The following is a 17,034-nucleotide window of genomic DNA, read 5'->3' on the forward strand; positions in this document are numbered from 1 at the left end:
GTCTCGAGCCAAACTTCCAAAACTTAAAAAGAATTTATTGGGAGTTAACATGCCAGCACTGCCTGGGTGTAGTTGACTCTGAGACACATAATTCACTGTCACGCTTGACCCTGGTTTCCCCCTCACCCTCTGGGTGTATCATAATTCATATTCTCCAATGGGAAACATTCATAGCCAAGAGTCATCAGTCATGCTCTCCAGTTAGAATTTTGCACCGGCAGAAACTTCTGTCACCTAGTTACTATCTTTGAAAACATTTATGGAATGCCGTTTCAGTTTTGCAAGCTGCTGCACTGCTCCCCGCCTCCCTTTCTGTTGGCAATTCTAAAAAGTCCATAGAAATATTTTATGAGTTGACAGATTACCTGTATTGTACCGAACTAAATGCTCCTCCTCACAAGGACAAACAACCACAACCTGAAGTGTAAGGAACGGTGTTCTAATTCCCAGGTTTGCTACGATATAAGGAGGCATTAATTCCATAGATCTTCTTCCGAAGTCTAAAGTAATCCCCTTCAAGCCAGAAAGAAGGTTTTTACATTGTTGGGGATTAGGCTGACCTGGAACTGAACACACTCATCCAGACAGCTGGCAATCATACTCGTAGACTGAGAAAAAGCTACTGATGAATATATTGATTGCAGTGCAGTAGAAAAGACAGCAAAAAGTAGACAAAACACTGTGTTACGGGAGACTACTGTTTAATCCAAAGGACTGGTTCAGAAAACCCTCAGAACAATGGCTATATTATTTACACTTGTTTTTCTGTGGTTAAAGCTTTAATCCTTGCTTTGGGGTACATACTAGGGTCATGGACTTTATAATTTTATTAAAATAAATGGGAGGGGGAAGGAAAGGGAAGAACAATAGGTCTGGAGGGGTACATTACTTCTGAACAGCTCGAAAAAGGCCTCCCCAAAGCATTTGGCACAGAGTCCATCTATTTGCCTAGGAAAGATAGTCAGGCATTTCCTGCTGGCTGGGAAGACAAACGAAATCTTTGAAAACTACTTGGGAACAGACCTGCCCACTGAAGCAAATCAAGCAACTTACAGGGGCAGCGGTTTGAATACAATAATTTGCAAGGAAGGGACAGAAGAAAGCTACTTGAAGTTTGGAATAAAGAAAGGAGAAAGAAACAAAAAGAAAAGAAAATGGCAGAGGCGGAAGGGGGAGAGCAATGCAGAGTTCCTTTAAGTTAAGCAATTTCAGCAGCCACGTGAGTTTGCCAGACGGACACTTAGCCAGTCATTTTTAAATGCGCTGTAATTTAGTGAGCTTAAAATTGCTTACTTAGTGCTTTTCAAAAACAGCATGATTGATTCCACTTAGGGCTCATTTATTTTAGTCAGGCTTCCTGCTTAGACAGGGGAGTAGCTGGGTTTGTCGCAAGAGAAGCAGGCAAGAAGGTCCTGCGGCTTTCAGACTAACCAAATTATGATGGCAAATGCCTGACTTGGATGCTGATCGCTCCCTTCCTCTCTTGAATTGTGCTATCCTGATTTTTAAAAAGCTATTATATGTCGCCACTTTGATTATTTTCGTGACCATAGTCCCTTTCATAAAAATCCTTTGAAGATTCCTCCCAAAGCAAAGGGCAGTGGAAAGGTATATGAATATATTGAAATGAATTTAAAATAGTGGAGATGAAATGCTTTGGAAAAAGAGTTGTAATGGCATCCTTGTCTTTATCTAAGTAACACTGACCATTTTCTCTAAAACAGCACTGCTGACTCCATTCATGAATAGAGGGGTAGAATCAGTGGTGGGATTCAATTTTTTTACTACTGGTTCTGTGGGCGTGGCTATGTGGGCATGACAAGGGAAGGTTACTGCAAAATCCCATTCCCTCCCCACCCCACTAACCTGCTTTCCAGCTCCCTTCTCCTGTGCAGGGCAACCAAAGAAGACCCAGCCAATCAGCTGGGACTCGGGAGGCAGAGAATAGATGGGGGCGGGGCCAGTCAGAGGTGGTATTTGCCGGTTCTCCGAAACTACTCAAAATTTCCACTACTGATTCTCCAGAACTGGTCAGAACCTGCTGAATACCACCTCTGGGTAGAATCAAGATGACTCGAAGTGTTAGTAGTACCCCTTTATGATGCCTTGGTAAGGCCACACTTGGAATACTGCATTCAGTTTTGGTCACCATGATAATAAAAAAGATGTTGATACTGGGGCGGGATTCAAATTTTTTAACAACTGGTTCTGTGGGCGTGGCTTAGTTGGTGGGTATGGCTTGGTGGTCATGTGACTGGCTGGGCGTGGCCAACTCAACATTACTCACATTGAGGCATGCATCTCCTCGCCTGGCCTCTTATGACTGTGGGGATGCTGCAACAGACGTAAGTGTGAAAAACAGTCATAAGTAATAAGAGTTAATGGAGAGGCAGTTTCTGTAAGCAACACCAGAATGTTTCCTTCCTGGCTTCCTTACAGGATTAGGCCAGTAATTTCTTTTAACAGCCGGTTCTCCGAATGTTAACAACCAGTTCTAGCGAATAGGTGTGAACCTGTAGAATCCCACCCCTGGTTGATACTCTAAAAAGAGTGCAGAGAAGAACAATGAAGATGATTAATGGGCTGGAAGCTAAAACATATAAAGAATGATTGCAGGAATTGCGTATGTTTAGTTTAATGAAAAGAAGGACTGGGTGACATGATAGCAGTATTCCAGTATCTAAGGGGCTGTCACAAAGAAGAGGGAGTCAAGCTATTCTCCAAATCACCTGAGGGTAGGACAAGAAGCAATGGGTGGAATTATGGAAACTAATCAAAGGGAAAAGCAAATTAGAGCAAAGGAGAGGTTTTAAAGAAGAGATTGAATAATGATTTGTCTGAAAAGGAATAGGGCAGGTGTCCCCAACCTCTGGTGCACAGCCCATTATTGGACCATGGCCTATTTGGAACCAGGCCACATGAGAGGCAGGTCAGCACACGTGTACATGGATGCATCTGGTCTTGTGTCAGTGGCAGATTGGAGTGTACTTGTGTGCACAGGCATGCTGGCCCACCGCTTGCATGACCTGGTTCCCCTCTCCCCCCCTCAGCTGGGCTACTAAGCTGCAGAGTTTGGGGACCGCTGGTATAGGGTTTCCTGCCAGAATAAGGGGTCGGACTAGAAGACCTCCAAGGTCCCTTCCAACTCCATTATTCTGTTATTCATCTGACTGTGTTAATACCACTCACTAACCCTACATTAGCATTTATTATAGTTAAAGGCACTTTGGAGTATGCAGGCAAGAATATATGGCAAACCAAGGCTGTACAATCTCCCTCATTTTGATGAAATGGAATTGGTCAGCTGGCTTTCCTGTTTCTTTCTAAACAGCAATAAATAAAGGTTACAGCAATCCAAACAAGGCTAAACTGTTGCATGGAAGATAAGGAAAACTAATGCTTTTGTTTTTAAAACAAAAGGGTCCACCGGAGGAAATAAATAAAACCAGAGGAAAAGCAGAGGCAGTTCAGTAGGAATGCTTCACTTAGCCACTCCTGCGTTCTGGCATTTATTTTTTAAATAAATCATTTATAAATATTTAATACGTAATGTGACTTCATCTTTGAGCGCAGGGGTCAACCCCTGGGTTGCGGACTGGTACCGGTCTATGGCCTGTTAGGAATTGGCTGTGCAAGTGGCGGGAAACTGAGCAAAGCTTCATTTGCACACGTGCAGGATCTAGGTTGCACGTGTAACCACCCTCCCTCAACTCTGTGGAAAAAGTGTCTTCCCTGAAACCGGTTCCAGGTGTGGGAAAGGTTGGGGACTGCTGACTTAGCGGAAGCAATTCCACAAGGCCCAGTTGCGTAGTTAACTGAGAATTGTGGTTCATTAAGCATATTTCACAAGAAGAGTTCTCCACTCCTCTACTTGTTGCAGAATACCTTATGCCACCAGACTTGAAATTCTAGACCTAGAAAACCTAGAACTATGTCGCCTTCAGTCCGATCTAAGCATAGTATATAAAATCATACATTGAAATGTCCTACCAGTCAATGAACACTTCAGCTTCAACCATAACAACACTAGAGTACACAATAGATACAAACTCAAGGTAAACCGCACCAAACTTGATTGCAGGAAATACGACTTCAGCAACAGAATGGTCAATATCTGGAATACTCTACCTGACTCTGTGGTTTCTTCCCCAAACCCCCAAAACTTTAACCTTAGACTGTCTACTATTGACCGCACCCCTTTCCTAAGAGGTCTGTAGGGGGCGTGCATAAGCGCATCAACGTGCCTACTGTCCCTGTCCTATTGTTTCTCTTTATTTTTCTTATATGTATCCATTTCATGTATTCACAACTATGTTTATACTTATACATGTTATCTTATAATCGCTTGACAAAATAAACAAATAAATAAATAAATAACTACCCACCCCAATCCAAGACATTCTCCCTGCCCTGAGCCTCAGTAAGGTAAGGAACAGCCGCCAACTCCCTTTAGCCTCCCATCTTTCCTGCATCTCTGGCCTTCTGCCACCCTGCATTCTTCCTTGCGAGGCAGCAAGAAGCCTTAGAATGACATATTGTTCCAGGGCTGCTTTGGGCTTTCTTTTCGCAGCTGAAGAAGCCCAACCTCACCCAGCCCAGCAGCCAGGCTGGGTATCCCTCATTAGCAACGGGAGGAAGCTGAGGAGGCCGAGTGCAGAATTGCAGGGGGGGGCCCCAAGGAGCACAGATGGTGAGCGGGTGCGGTTGAAGTGCCCCTGTAGTTGTAAATACGGGCAGGCTGCAAGCAGCTGCATTTTGATCACATGACTGAGGGAATGCTGCAGTAGCCAAAACTCTGGACACAGGTTGTTAGTCCCTCCGTTCAGTGCCATTGTAACTTTGGTTGCTGAAGAAGAACTGGCCATAAATTGAGGACCACATGTATTCTATGGAGCTCTGGTGGTGCAGTGGTTTGAATGCAGTATTGCAGGCAAACTCTACCCACAGCCTAGAGTTCGATCCTGATGAGGCTCAAGGTTGACTCAGCCTTCCATCATTCAGAGGCAAATAAAATGAGGACCCATTTGGGGGCAATATGCAAATATTGCTTACCCTGTAAACTGCCCAGAGAGTGGGGTGCCATGGGGCAATATATAAGCCTAAATGCTATTTCTATTTTTTGAGAGAAGAAAGCCTTGCCTATTATGTCTGTTGTTGTTTTTTTTAAATGTGAAATCACTTCCTTTTGGCTTTTCCCCAGAGGTGGTATTGACCAGTTCTGGAGAATCGGTAGTGGACGTTTTGAGTAGTTCGGAGAAGCAGAAAATACCTCCTCTGACTGACTCCACCTCCATCTATTCTCTGCCTCCAAAGTCCCAGCTGATTGGCTGGGTCTTCTTTGGTTGTCCTGCATAGTAGTAGGAAGCTGGAAAGCAGGTTAGTCGGGTGGGGAAGGAATGGGATTTTGCAGTATCCTTCCCAAGCCATGCCCACCAAGCCATGCCCACAGAACTGGTAGTAACATTTTTGAATCCCACCACTGCTCCCCCCCCACACTTTGTCATGCTGGTGGGCTGTAGTCCTTCTTGGTGGGATATAGTTACCTTGGTGGTAGGCTTTGCATATGTCTTTAATCAATTTCCTTTCAATTCCCCTCCATTCTGATATAAAACCTGCTTTTTCCTTGCTTAGTGTTGCTGAGAATGTTCTCACACATGCACACAATCTTCCCTCTCCAGCAGTAGAAGGGTGGGAACAGGGATTTCCTGCACTTGTGCTTTCCTCTGATTTTAATTCCTAGGATTTGGGGGAAGAAAGCATGATAATCAAAATGACACCAACTAAGCTTTGTAAAATAGAAATAACTGTGGAAGCTGCCTTTTTTTTAAAAGAAAAGAATTATCTCCACGATCTCTTTCATTCTCATCTTCTAACAGAAATTTCAGCAACCATATGAATTAGTTATAGGGAACAAACAAGCCAAAATGCTGTACGTTCTCCAGATGTTTGGGACTTCAGCTCTCAAAAGACTTGAAGTCCAACATTTGCAAGACCCATGCTACTGAAAGTAACTATCATGCAAGTTTAACCCCAGAAGATGGAGCTAATCTTCCCTTTTCAAGTTTATAAAACTAGCAAGATATAAATAAGAAAAGTTCTAACAATCTTGCTACCCAAACTATTCATTTGCTGCAGCAGCAGCAGTAGACATGTCTATACAGGTAGTCCTTGACTTACAACCATTTGTTTGGTGTGCCTTTCAAAATTACAAACGGCACTGAAAAAGTGAGGTGTGACCATTTTTTCACACTTAAAACCATTGCAACATCCCCATGGTCACATGATCAAAATTCAGATACTCGGTAACGGGTCCATATTTATAATAGTTGCGGTGTCCAGGAGTCATGTGACTGGCCCAAAGTCATCCAGTTGGATTTCATGGCTAAGATAGGATTAGAACTCACACGTCTCCTGTTTCTACCCTGGTAGCTTCACTGTTAGACCAAAATGGATCTATATGAGTGCAGGTAATTAACTAAATTTGGACAAAACTCAACAGCACTTTTTCATGCAGCTGTTGATAAAAATAGGATCGCCAACATCCTATGATGGATATGGCGAAGAAGAAGGAGGAGGAGGAGAAGGAGAAGAAGAGGAAGAAGAATGAAATAAGTTGCATTAAGGAGGGATACAATCAGAGGTGGGCTGCTGCTGGTTTGGACAGGTTTGCCTGAACCCCTTGTTCTGATTCTGTGTGGTTCAGAGAACCAGTCAATCAGACCACTGGCTGGCCCCACCCCCACCTGTTTTTTGGTTTTTGGCTGGGGGTTTTTTTTGGCAAAAAATGGCCTGAAAATGGCCTGATAACAGCCCAAAAACCAGGCCAATTTTGTGCTGTTTTCAGACTGTTTGGGGGCCATTTTCAGGCCCTTTTTCTGGCCAAAATCAGCCTGAAAATGGCCCCCACAACATCTTGAAAACAGCCCAAAAGCAGGCTGAAAAAACAGGCCAAAAATGGGTGGGGCGGGGCCAGCCAGTGGTGGGATTAGCCCCAATCAGGTGAATCCTACCTGTTCTTTTGAGGCGAATGGCTGGGAGGTGTGATGAGTGATATCACCAACCCAGTCACATGACCAACTGGCCATGCCTACCCAGCCAGAGAACCGGTTGTTAAAAAATTTGCAGCCTACCCCTGGATACAATGAAGATCAGGTGAGGTACTCATACCGCTCTATAAAGCCCTAGTAAGACCACACATAGAGTACTCCATCCAGTTTTGGTCACCACATTATAAAAAGATGTTGACACTCTAGAAAAAGTACAGAGAAGAGCGACCAGGATGATTAGGGGACTGGAGACTAAGGCATATGAAGAACAGTTGCAGGAACTGGGCTTGGCTAGTCTAGTAAAGAGAAGGACCAGGGGAGACATGATATCAGTCTTCCAATATTTGAGGGGCTGCCACAGAGAGGAAGGGGTCAAGCTATTTTCTAAAGCTCCTGTAGGAATACTGGATGGAAACTGAACAAGGAGAGATTTAACCTGGAAATAAGGAGAAACTTTCTGACAGTGAGAACAATCAACCAATGGAACAGCTTGTCTTCCAAAGTTGTGGGAGCTTCATCACTGGAGGCTTTCAAGAAGAGATTGGACTCCCATCTGTCAGAAATGGTGTAGGGTCTCCTGCTTGGGAGGGGGGTTGGACTAGATGACCTACAAGGCCCTTTCCAACTCTGTTAATCTGGTCAGGCAATCCTCTACTTAAAACCTTGCATTTAGTGATTCTTTGAAGGTACAACAGCATTGAAAAAAGGGACTTATGACCATTCTTACAATCATTACAGCATCCCCAGGATCAAAATTTGGATGCTTGGCAACTGGCATGTATTTATGACAGTTGCAGTGTTGCAGCGACCTTCGTTCAAGCAAAGCCAACTGGGAAGCCATATTCACTTAACAACTGTATTACTAACTTAACAGCTGCAGTGAATTGCTTAACAACTTATCAAGAAAGCTTGTAAAACAGGACAAACTCAACAACTGTCTTGCTTAGCAATGGAAATTTTGGACTCAATTGTGGCCGTAAGTCGAGGACCACTTATAATGTGAATGATGGGATTTGTAGACAAATACAGCTGGAGGTAGTAACTTGTGACATGGAGACAATATTCTGTACAAGGGTATATTTCAAACCTTTTTTTAAATGACAGTGGTTGCGATTTATAGTTGGCCTCTTCTCCTGTTAGAAATTCTGACATAAATATGACTTTCCTAGCTTTATTGCCTCTGCAACTTTGGCTAAAAAAAAAAGAAAAAAAGAGCTGTTAACATTTTGAATGATGGAAGTCCAATACTCTATTTTGCCTTGAGACTGTAACGTCTTTGCTACCGAAGGATAGGCTTGTTCATCCAGGAGATTGCAAAATGTTCCTTGGGAATATCATATGTTTAGCCCTCCTGTATCTTTAGGTCATTTTTTTTTCTTCCAATAAGCGCATTGGTAAGCAATATTTAAATATTACCCAGATGAAAAGGCAGGAGAGAGGAAGGATTGGCAGCAAAGACACAGTTTATCATTTGCAAAAGTGCTCTGCAGCTCTATAAATCTGGAAATGATAGAAATGTAAGCCACAGAACCGTTGCTATGGTTTTCAGGGAAGCTTATTTTAAAACTGGTATGCAGCCTTCTTGCGGGACTCTAGCAGTTGGCAAATTGCAAGCCATTTATGGAATGTACGATATCTTGGGAAAGAATTAAAGACAAAACATGTTCAGTTAGAATGCAAAGAAAAATTAAACTTCTAAGGTAAGGATGGAATTTCCATGGATGCCCACAGAGACTTAAACATTCAAACATAAAGCTTTTAAAGGATATTTACTTTTCAGATACTTCCCTGCTCCTTGTTTTATTTCCTGGATTGAATTCTAAGTCTTTCCCTTGTAAACTCCAGGAAAATCTCAGATCCTGGGTTGTACATTGTGCCAAGCTCTTAGTTGTTTCATTATGGCTTATTGAATAAATGATGGTTAGCTGGTTTCCATAACAGAGTAAATAAAAAGAAACATCCTTCTGGTCTGGCCCACAGGAAGGCAATGTTTAGAATATGGCTGAGTGCCAATTTGTCTGCTAACCTTCTCAATGTTTGTAGAAGGCTTCTTATAACACTTTGACATTTGCAGGATATTGGCCCATTTAGTATTATTTTTGAGATGCTGTTTAAGAGCAAATGGAAGCAGGAGATCTTTAGAAGGTCAATTGCTCTTATCTTCACTTATAAAAGAGTTCAAAATCCTGCCACCAAAATGTGGCCTGTAGGCTATGTGGCCGGCACAATCTGGATGTGCTGCCATGCCACAAGTAAATTATGAATTTCGTTCCCCTACTTTAATACATTGTGTGAACTCAGTTGAGCTAATTAAGAAAAAATAACTGGTTACGAATTAATTCAAATATATGTTCTTTGCAACTTGTCTTTTACAGCATAGCTAGGACTTCTGAGTTGAAAGTGCTCGAGAATGAAGATTTCTAATGTTGATTTCTTCTACTGAAGAAACATTTGGTCCCTCTTGTTTCACATTCTGACAAAATATAATCTAATCTGAAGGCTGTGAGTAGAAAATTCAAGCAGGGAAGTTCCTAGAAGATCAGGGTTTTGCTTTGTGTAACCTGCATTCACTCAGCCAATCTACAGCATAGGTGGTACTCAGCAGGTTCTGACCAGTTCTGGAGAACCGGTAGCACAAATCTTGAGTAGTTCGGAGAACCGCCAAATACCACCTCTGACTGGCCCCTCCCCCATCTATTCTCTGCCTCCCAAGTCCCAGATGAATGGCTGGGTCTTCTTTGGTTGCCCTGCACAGGAGAATGGAGCTGGAAAACAGGTTAGTGGGGTGGGGAGGGAATGGAGATTTTACAGTATCCTTCCGCTGCCACATCCACAAAGCCATGCCCACAGAACCGGTAGTAAAAAAAATATTGAATCTCACTATTGATCTACAGACATCTCAAAGGCTAATTAATTTGTTATCTCAGTACTGCATATTTATTTGTTCTTAATCAGAAACAGTATTTATGACCCATCACTGTAAGTAAAAAAAAAATGACTACAGACTTTTGGCAGGGGTGATGAATATTTTGTACTCATGGTTTTTATTTGGTTAGTGAATTTTGTAGGATCGAAAATTGATTAAAGAGAGACCTTCCTACTGTTACCTGTAGTGGGTTAGTTTGATTTAACAGATTAGGGGTTATTAAAAGTGATTTTGAATGAAATTCGATAGGTATGCTTATCTAAGTATGCTGAATTTATTAGGGCCCCCTTGTTAGTCAAATCAGTGCATAGGACTGAGCATTGTTAAAGAATTAAAACAGTAAAAAAAAATATCTCAATTTTGTATCTTAAAAATCTCTTCTGTAGTCTGCACACAACCTAGCTTCTAAAAGCCTCTTTTCCTTCTCTGAGAGGTATATTAATTTGAAAATAGGAGAGACAATTGGCTCATTGTTGAAAGACATCTCTGAAATATATAAGGGCCACAACAGGTTGCAGAGGATGAAAAAGACCTCTAAACATCTTTATTAAATCTGCCTCAGAAAAATTTCCATGAGGTTCTTTTTCTTCTGAAAGGAGGAAGTGATGAACGGATAAAAACAATGAGGGTTTTTTTTGCTTCAGCAGTAGGCTTCTTAAAATTTCTTGGGGTATGGAGTCTTTGGTGTCACTATTTAATTGTTGGGTGCCTCTCTCCCAAATAATTGCTTTTAATTGTCAGGGAGAATAATTGTTTCACATTTGCTGAGAATTGAAACTCCATCGAGTGGAAGATAGGTGAATTTCCAATGGGTCTCTGCTGAAAAGTGTCAGCAGAATCACCTGAGGATAAAATGTTGCTGGTGAACATCTCTCTCTTTTTTTTTTACTGTGGCTGCTTCCTTGGCTAAATATCTGTTTTGTTCTTGTCTGTATTCACTTTTATTTTTTGCATTTTTTTTTTCTGTTCCAATTCTGAAAAATGTCCTTTCAAAATCTATCTTGACATCAAAGAAGGTAAGATAAGATAATCTTTATTGTCATTCTTTACTGTGAACACACTGGCCCACATTAAAAATAAAATTCTGTTGCCTGCTTTCAAAAGGAAGTATATATCTACTCATACACATACATAACAAACCTATATGCATGCTATATTATGAATAAACACCCACCCACCCACAGAGCATTCCCATGATCACGTGATCAAAATTTGGACACTTGGCAACTGGCATGTATTTATGACAGTTGCAAAGTCCTGGGGTCATGTGACCATCTTTCGCAACCTTCTGACAAGCAAAGTCAATGGGGAAGCCAGATTTACTTAACACCCATATTATTAATTTAACAATTGCAGTGATTCACTTAACAACTATGGAAAGAAAGGTAATAAAATGGGGCAAAATTCATTTAACTGTCTTGTTTAGCAATGGAAATTTTGGGCTCGGTTGTAGTTGTAATTCGAGGACTTCCTATATATATCATCAGCCTGTTGTTGAGAAAGCACATAGATGCAGGGGACATATAGATATATTGGTGAGGATGCAGTGGACATGAAGATGGATTGGTGAGGATCTTTTAATGTCATTCATCTCCCACACATTGTGAAAGCCAACACGAGGTCCAAAAGCAACAATCATTAGACAAGGCTAGAAACTAGATATCTTCCATACAGGAAATAGGACTGGGTTGGGAGGAAGTTGGAAGCCGAGTGTTTCATTCAGGTGGAGCACTTATCCTGAGGAAGTGGAATGCCCATCCATGGTTATGCTTTTTGGGTGGAGAGACAGGAAAGGAACATTTTCAATTTAGGACTGTTGCTTTATTTGGGAATGACATTTTTGGTTAGGTGAGTTGACACAGCTGTAGATGTTGGAAGAGGCCGATATTTTAAAAACTAAGAGGCCTTCAGAATAGCTGTACCATCAAAAATATCTCCTGGATAATACAAAGAAAAGAACAATCCATAACAATAAGGGAGGCTCCGTGAGATAAAATCCCAGTTCTTGAACAGGATGTATAGTTAAATACAAAAGAAATAATTCAGAGATTGATCAGAAGGTTGAGAGGTGTCAAAAGTGCCTAATGGTGTAAGGATGTTCTTACCCAACACATCCTTCCAGAAAATGATAATGGACTTTGGAGTCTCTTCCCAAATCAGTGAATCTGTACAATGCAATCTTTGTGTGTTTCATGGCACACATAAATTAGGATAGTAGAGAAGAGGAATTTTGGATTAAGATTACAGACTGTGATATGTAGGGATGAGTCCTTTTATGTTAGATGGCAACCATCCCAGTACTAAATCCTACCAATCTCACCAATTTATCTTGACCTCTCCTCAACTTCCTTCTGAAAAAGATGTTGGGAAAATCCATGGCAAAAATTCTTTGGTGTACTCTGGTTCTGAGCTCCACTGTTTGTTCACAATTAGTATGTCCCCCCGAGTGCAGTATATTCTTATGTATGTGGAACTGGGTGGTAGAACTGGGGTGATAGATTGTTCATCATATTTGGGGAGGGAGGAAGAATTAGCCTAATTATTATACATACATACATACATACATACATACATACATACATACATACATGAAGAAAAGGACTAAGGGTGATCTGATAGTAGTCTTCCGATATTGGAAGGGCTGACACAGAAAAGGGGGGTGGGATTTCAACTTATTCTCCAAAGTACTGCAGGGTAGGACAAGAAGTAACTGATGGAAACTTATCAAAGAGAGAATGACAACCTAGAACAGGGCTGTCAAACTCGCAGCCCTCAGGCTGGATGCTTCATGCACTGGCCACACCCATGCCCAGTTTAGCAAAGGGGAAAAAAGTCACGCTACGCCACGTGAGGCCAAAATAGGGCATATTTTGCATGACTCCAGCCTGAATACTAAGTAGTTGAAAACACTATCTGACAACAACATCTAGGATGCTTCAGTCTTAATCAAAAAATCTCCCTTTCCCTACATGACAGTTTTTATTACCTCTTCCTATTGAGTTGAGGACATTCCACTGAACTTCCACAGTCTAAAACTGAGATAGGGCCAAAGATGAAAGCTCCAGGATCTCCACATATTCATAGAGTATATATTCTACCTCCCCATTCTCCAACTAAATGTAATTCATCAGCAGGAAACAGCACATCTTCAGAGAGACAAAACTCTTAAAAATATACATTGTGAATGCAAAGTCTGGAATTTTGCCTTAGAACTTGATTTGCTTACTACTTTGGATGTAATACACCATTTCAGAAGAAAGGAGTTGAAGAGTTCATTTCTGAAAAATTCTAAATATAGGAAGCCGAATTGCTTCCTTCCCACTTTCATAAACAAAACTTGGTATTATCCACAAAAGGATGCTTACTTTTTGATCATTTCTTGTTTAACACAAAAACATTGATGTTGATTGCAATGGTGTAACTTCCTACAGTCCCATTCTTTTTCCCAAGTCCTATGGTTATTAAAAAATATGCAGTCATACCTTGAATGGTTTAAAACAGCTGTTAAAATGCAGTGGTCCACCATCTTTGAGAGGATGGCTCGCTTTCACTTGCAAGGGAGAAGGTTCATTTTGAATTTTCTTTTTTCTTTTTAATAAAGTTTTATTTGGGTTTTCACACATACAAAAATACAAGTAAAACATCTTTTTTGAAAATAGCATGGTCCCGGGTTGAACTTCTTTATACAGACACAAACTCAATTTCATGCTCATTTTTGTATTCTATTTCATATCTTATACTATTCTACATTTTCTATATAGTTTTTCCCCTCTTTTAATTTTCTCAATTTTATTTTGATTATCTCATCTCAATTCAAATCATTATATTTATACTTTTGTCTGTTCTGTTTCAATTTCATATTATCTTTTCTCATTAAACAAATTTTCTCCTGTAGTTACTAATTGAAGTATGACACATTTATATCTTTTAATTATATCTATTCAACTCTTATTTAAACTTCAATATATACCTTAAGGTTATGACCTTCAATATAATACATAATACATAACTTCCAATCGAATTCTGCTTGGTACATTCTTATAATACACACTATATTCTTTTTTAAAAAAAGGATTATAAATATATGTAATTATAAACCCTCATTCCATTCCAATTCAGTTCTATCATTAATAATCATTCAAATCTTAACATCTTTAACATTTCTTTTCAATTAAATATCATACTTTCTTGAAGAATTTGAATTTTCTTATGATGAAGAAATCTTGGCTAAGAAATCTCACAACCCAAAAAACCCAACTGTTGTTTTCAGAATGAAAATCAACCTGCAGATGGTTCTTCTAAGCAAGTTCTGAAACTCTACAGGCAGGAATGAATGTGAGTTTAACAAGCTTTAACTTAAAATGCCCCATCAGAGTTGATGAATAGTAAAGATTAGGGTTGTTTAAAGTTAGAATAATCCATTGTTTGTTTGAGATTTTGGGTCAAACATGGAGGAAAGGTCAGACAAAAAGGGGCCTTAAAAATAAGAATTTGGGACTTTGCCGAATTTTTATAGATTTGGGAGCAAGCTAGTTTCTCACCAAGGTTTTTGTTTCAACTATTTTTTTTTCTTTTTTAGTGTGATGGATATATAGCTTGCTGGGAACAGCTTAAAGTTTGACTGCCTCATTTGCAATAAGGAAGTATGACTCCTTAATGATTGGCACTATTGATTTTATTGATGACCATTTTCTTAATTTGATGCTTTTATTAACCTGGTTGATTTCTTTTAAGAGTCACTTTGTCGCTTGTGTCTTTATGATTTATATTGACTGTTTCCTAGTATGATTTGATTGCTTATTGTACCCTGTGACTATTATTAAGTGTTGTACCTTATGATTCTTGATGAATGTATCTTTTCTTTTATGTACACTGAGAGCATTTGCACCAAAGACAAATTCCTTGTGTGTCAAATCACACTTGGCCAATAAAGAATTCTATTCTATTCTATTCTATTCTATTCTATTCTATTCTATTCTATTCTATTCTATTCTATTCTATTCTATTCTATGGTGCAGTGGTTAAAAGCCACAGACTAGTAACCAGACTAGTCCTTGTTTAGTGATGAAGACAACTGAATGGCTTTGCACCAATCATTCTCCCTCATTGCTAGGAAAGAGAAAAATAGAATAGAATAGAATGAATAGAATATTTTTTTATTGGCCAAGTGTGTGATAGGACTCACATTTTGCTTTTTGTGGTGCAGTCCTTCAAGTTTTCCTTCCAGGCTTCTAAATGAAATTCTGAAATGAAAACATCTAAAATCTGTTAGAAAGGGCAGCGAAAGTTTCATTTATAGTACTTTGTTAAATCTACAACATATCAAAAGGTCTTCAGTCTTTTCTGCAGTATTTTAAAATGACCTTAAACAGGAGGCTTATAGTGAAGACACTTGTGATGCCACTATGGAAACAAAGGTAGTTTATAAATTGATTAGTCTTTCAACCATATCAAAAAATAAAAAATGAAGAGTGTTTGTATTATCTAATACATGTTCCACTTCAGGCATGGCATCATGCAGTCAGAAATGCATTCATGGAAACTTTTCTCCAGAGGCACCATCTCTGTGAAAAGCTCCTGGAAAAATGTAGAACATTTAAAGAACAGAAAAGAACAAAGGTTATTACTCATCTCATATCTAATAAAATAAATAAATATAATCCCCAGCAGATGTTTTTGAAGGGTGGGTGGCAGGCTTAGCCTGCTGTGTTTATGGCTAGTATTCATTCTGTCCTTAGCTGTAGTGGGAATATATTTCTTTTAAGAGCCATCTTTTGTGGCTTGTAATACAATGACGAAAAGTTGTAGCACTGGTTAGGGTGAAAAGGTTCAGGAAGAGGAAGTGACCGACAACTCTAAGTTCATCTTGATTTTGGGTGAAATTTGGCAGAGTATATACTCTGGTCTTCATTAAATAAAATCTAACGCATGCTAAATAATGAGAAATCTGGAACTTAATATTGCACGTTGAACCTGAGTATATACTTCCATTTTTGACCCTCCCAATAAAATAAATACAGGAGGGTCTTGCATGTTTAGAGAGAAATGAATATTATAGAAGGCCACAATGGTGAATGTCTCCAGTGGCAGTGTTTCTAACTCTTACCATCTGTGTCACCATAGCAACACCAAGCAAATAGATTTAAAAAAAGAAAAAGAAATTGAACATGGGGAAATCACAGCTGGGAGCAACTATACTAAAAAAATAAAACAAAACAAAACACCAAGCCTTCCATAAGATCAGCCCACAATGAAGGACTGATCTATCCTGAAGAACCCAAACTGAAACGGCATATGGCATTCATAACATGTCAATTTTCCTCTAAGTAGCTGGTGGTTTGGGGGGTCTTTGACACAGGGTTGAATCCTGGCCACTGCCAGGATAAGTCCTTGAGCTTTTCTTGGGAAAATGAAGTAGTTTGTCCTTGCCACTTTCCTAGGGCTGAGAGAGAGTCACCCAGCTTGCTTTGGGCCTAAGGTGGGACTAGACTTTCCAGTCTCCTAGTTTCTAGTCCAATGGCTTGATCCCTATACCAAACTGGCTCTCAATAGTTGGCTGGCTTTCTTTTAAATTTAAAGTTTACAATGGGAATTTGAAATAATGGGTTAACTTTATTCTCTTTACCTGCTTTCTACTCTCATCTCCTTTTATGCCCCTGAGATAAGAAAGTAGAGATGTCAAACAGTGGTGGGATTCAATTTTTTTTTACTACCGGTTCTGCGGGCATGGCTTGGTGGGTGTGGCAGGGGAAGGATACTGTAAAATCTCCAGTCAGGGGTGGTATTTGCCGGTTTTCTGAACTACTCAAAATTTCTGCTACCAGTTCTCCAGAACTGGTCAGAACTTGCTGAATACCACCTCTGACGTTAAAGCCTTACATGGCATAAGACCAGGTTATTTGAGGGACTTTCTCCCAAGGATGCCTACCTGCCCCACATATTCTCACAGAGATGACATATTCCTTCTTTTAAATCTTGTCATTGGATCGAGGGAGCATGCCTTTTCTGTGACTGCCTGTTCTCTGGAATGATCTCCCCTCAATATTTTATTTATTTATGTAT

The 17,034-nt window shown here is 40.0% G+C and overlaps 1 protein-coding gene across 1 annotated transcript in view; it reads left to right on the plus strand.

Annotated features, from left to right (window-relative positions):
* The first annotated feature begins 1,061 nt into the window (after window positions 1-1,061).
* The window catches only part of CALD1 (caldesmon 1), a 261,433-nt gene continuing 245,460 nt past the window's right edge, over window positions 1,062-17,034 (plus strand). The window contains exon 1 of the mRNA XM_026714604.2: window positions 1,062-1,219. The gene's annotated coding sequence lies outside the window, so the exon portion shown is untranslated. The remainder of the gene's footprint in view (window positions 1,220-17,034) is intronic.

This window comes from Pseudonaja textilis, chromosome 5 (assembly GCF_049901715.1).
Source record: "Pseudonaja textilis isolate UNSWEBS1 chromosome 5, rPseTex1.2, whole genome shotgun sequence".
NCBI classification, from domain to species: Eukaryota; Metazoa; Chordata; class Lepidosauria; order Squamata; family Elapidae; genus Pseudonaja; species Pseudonaja textilis.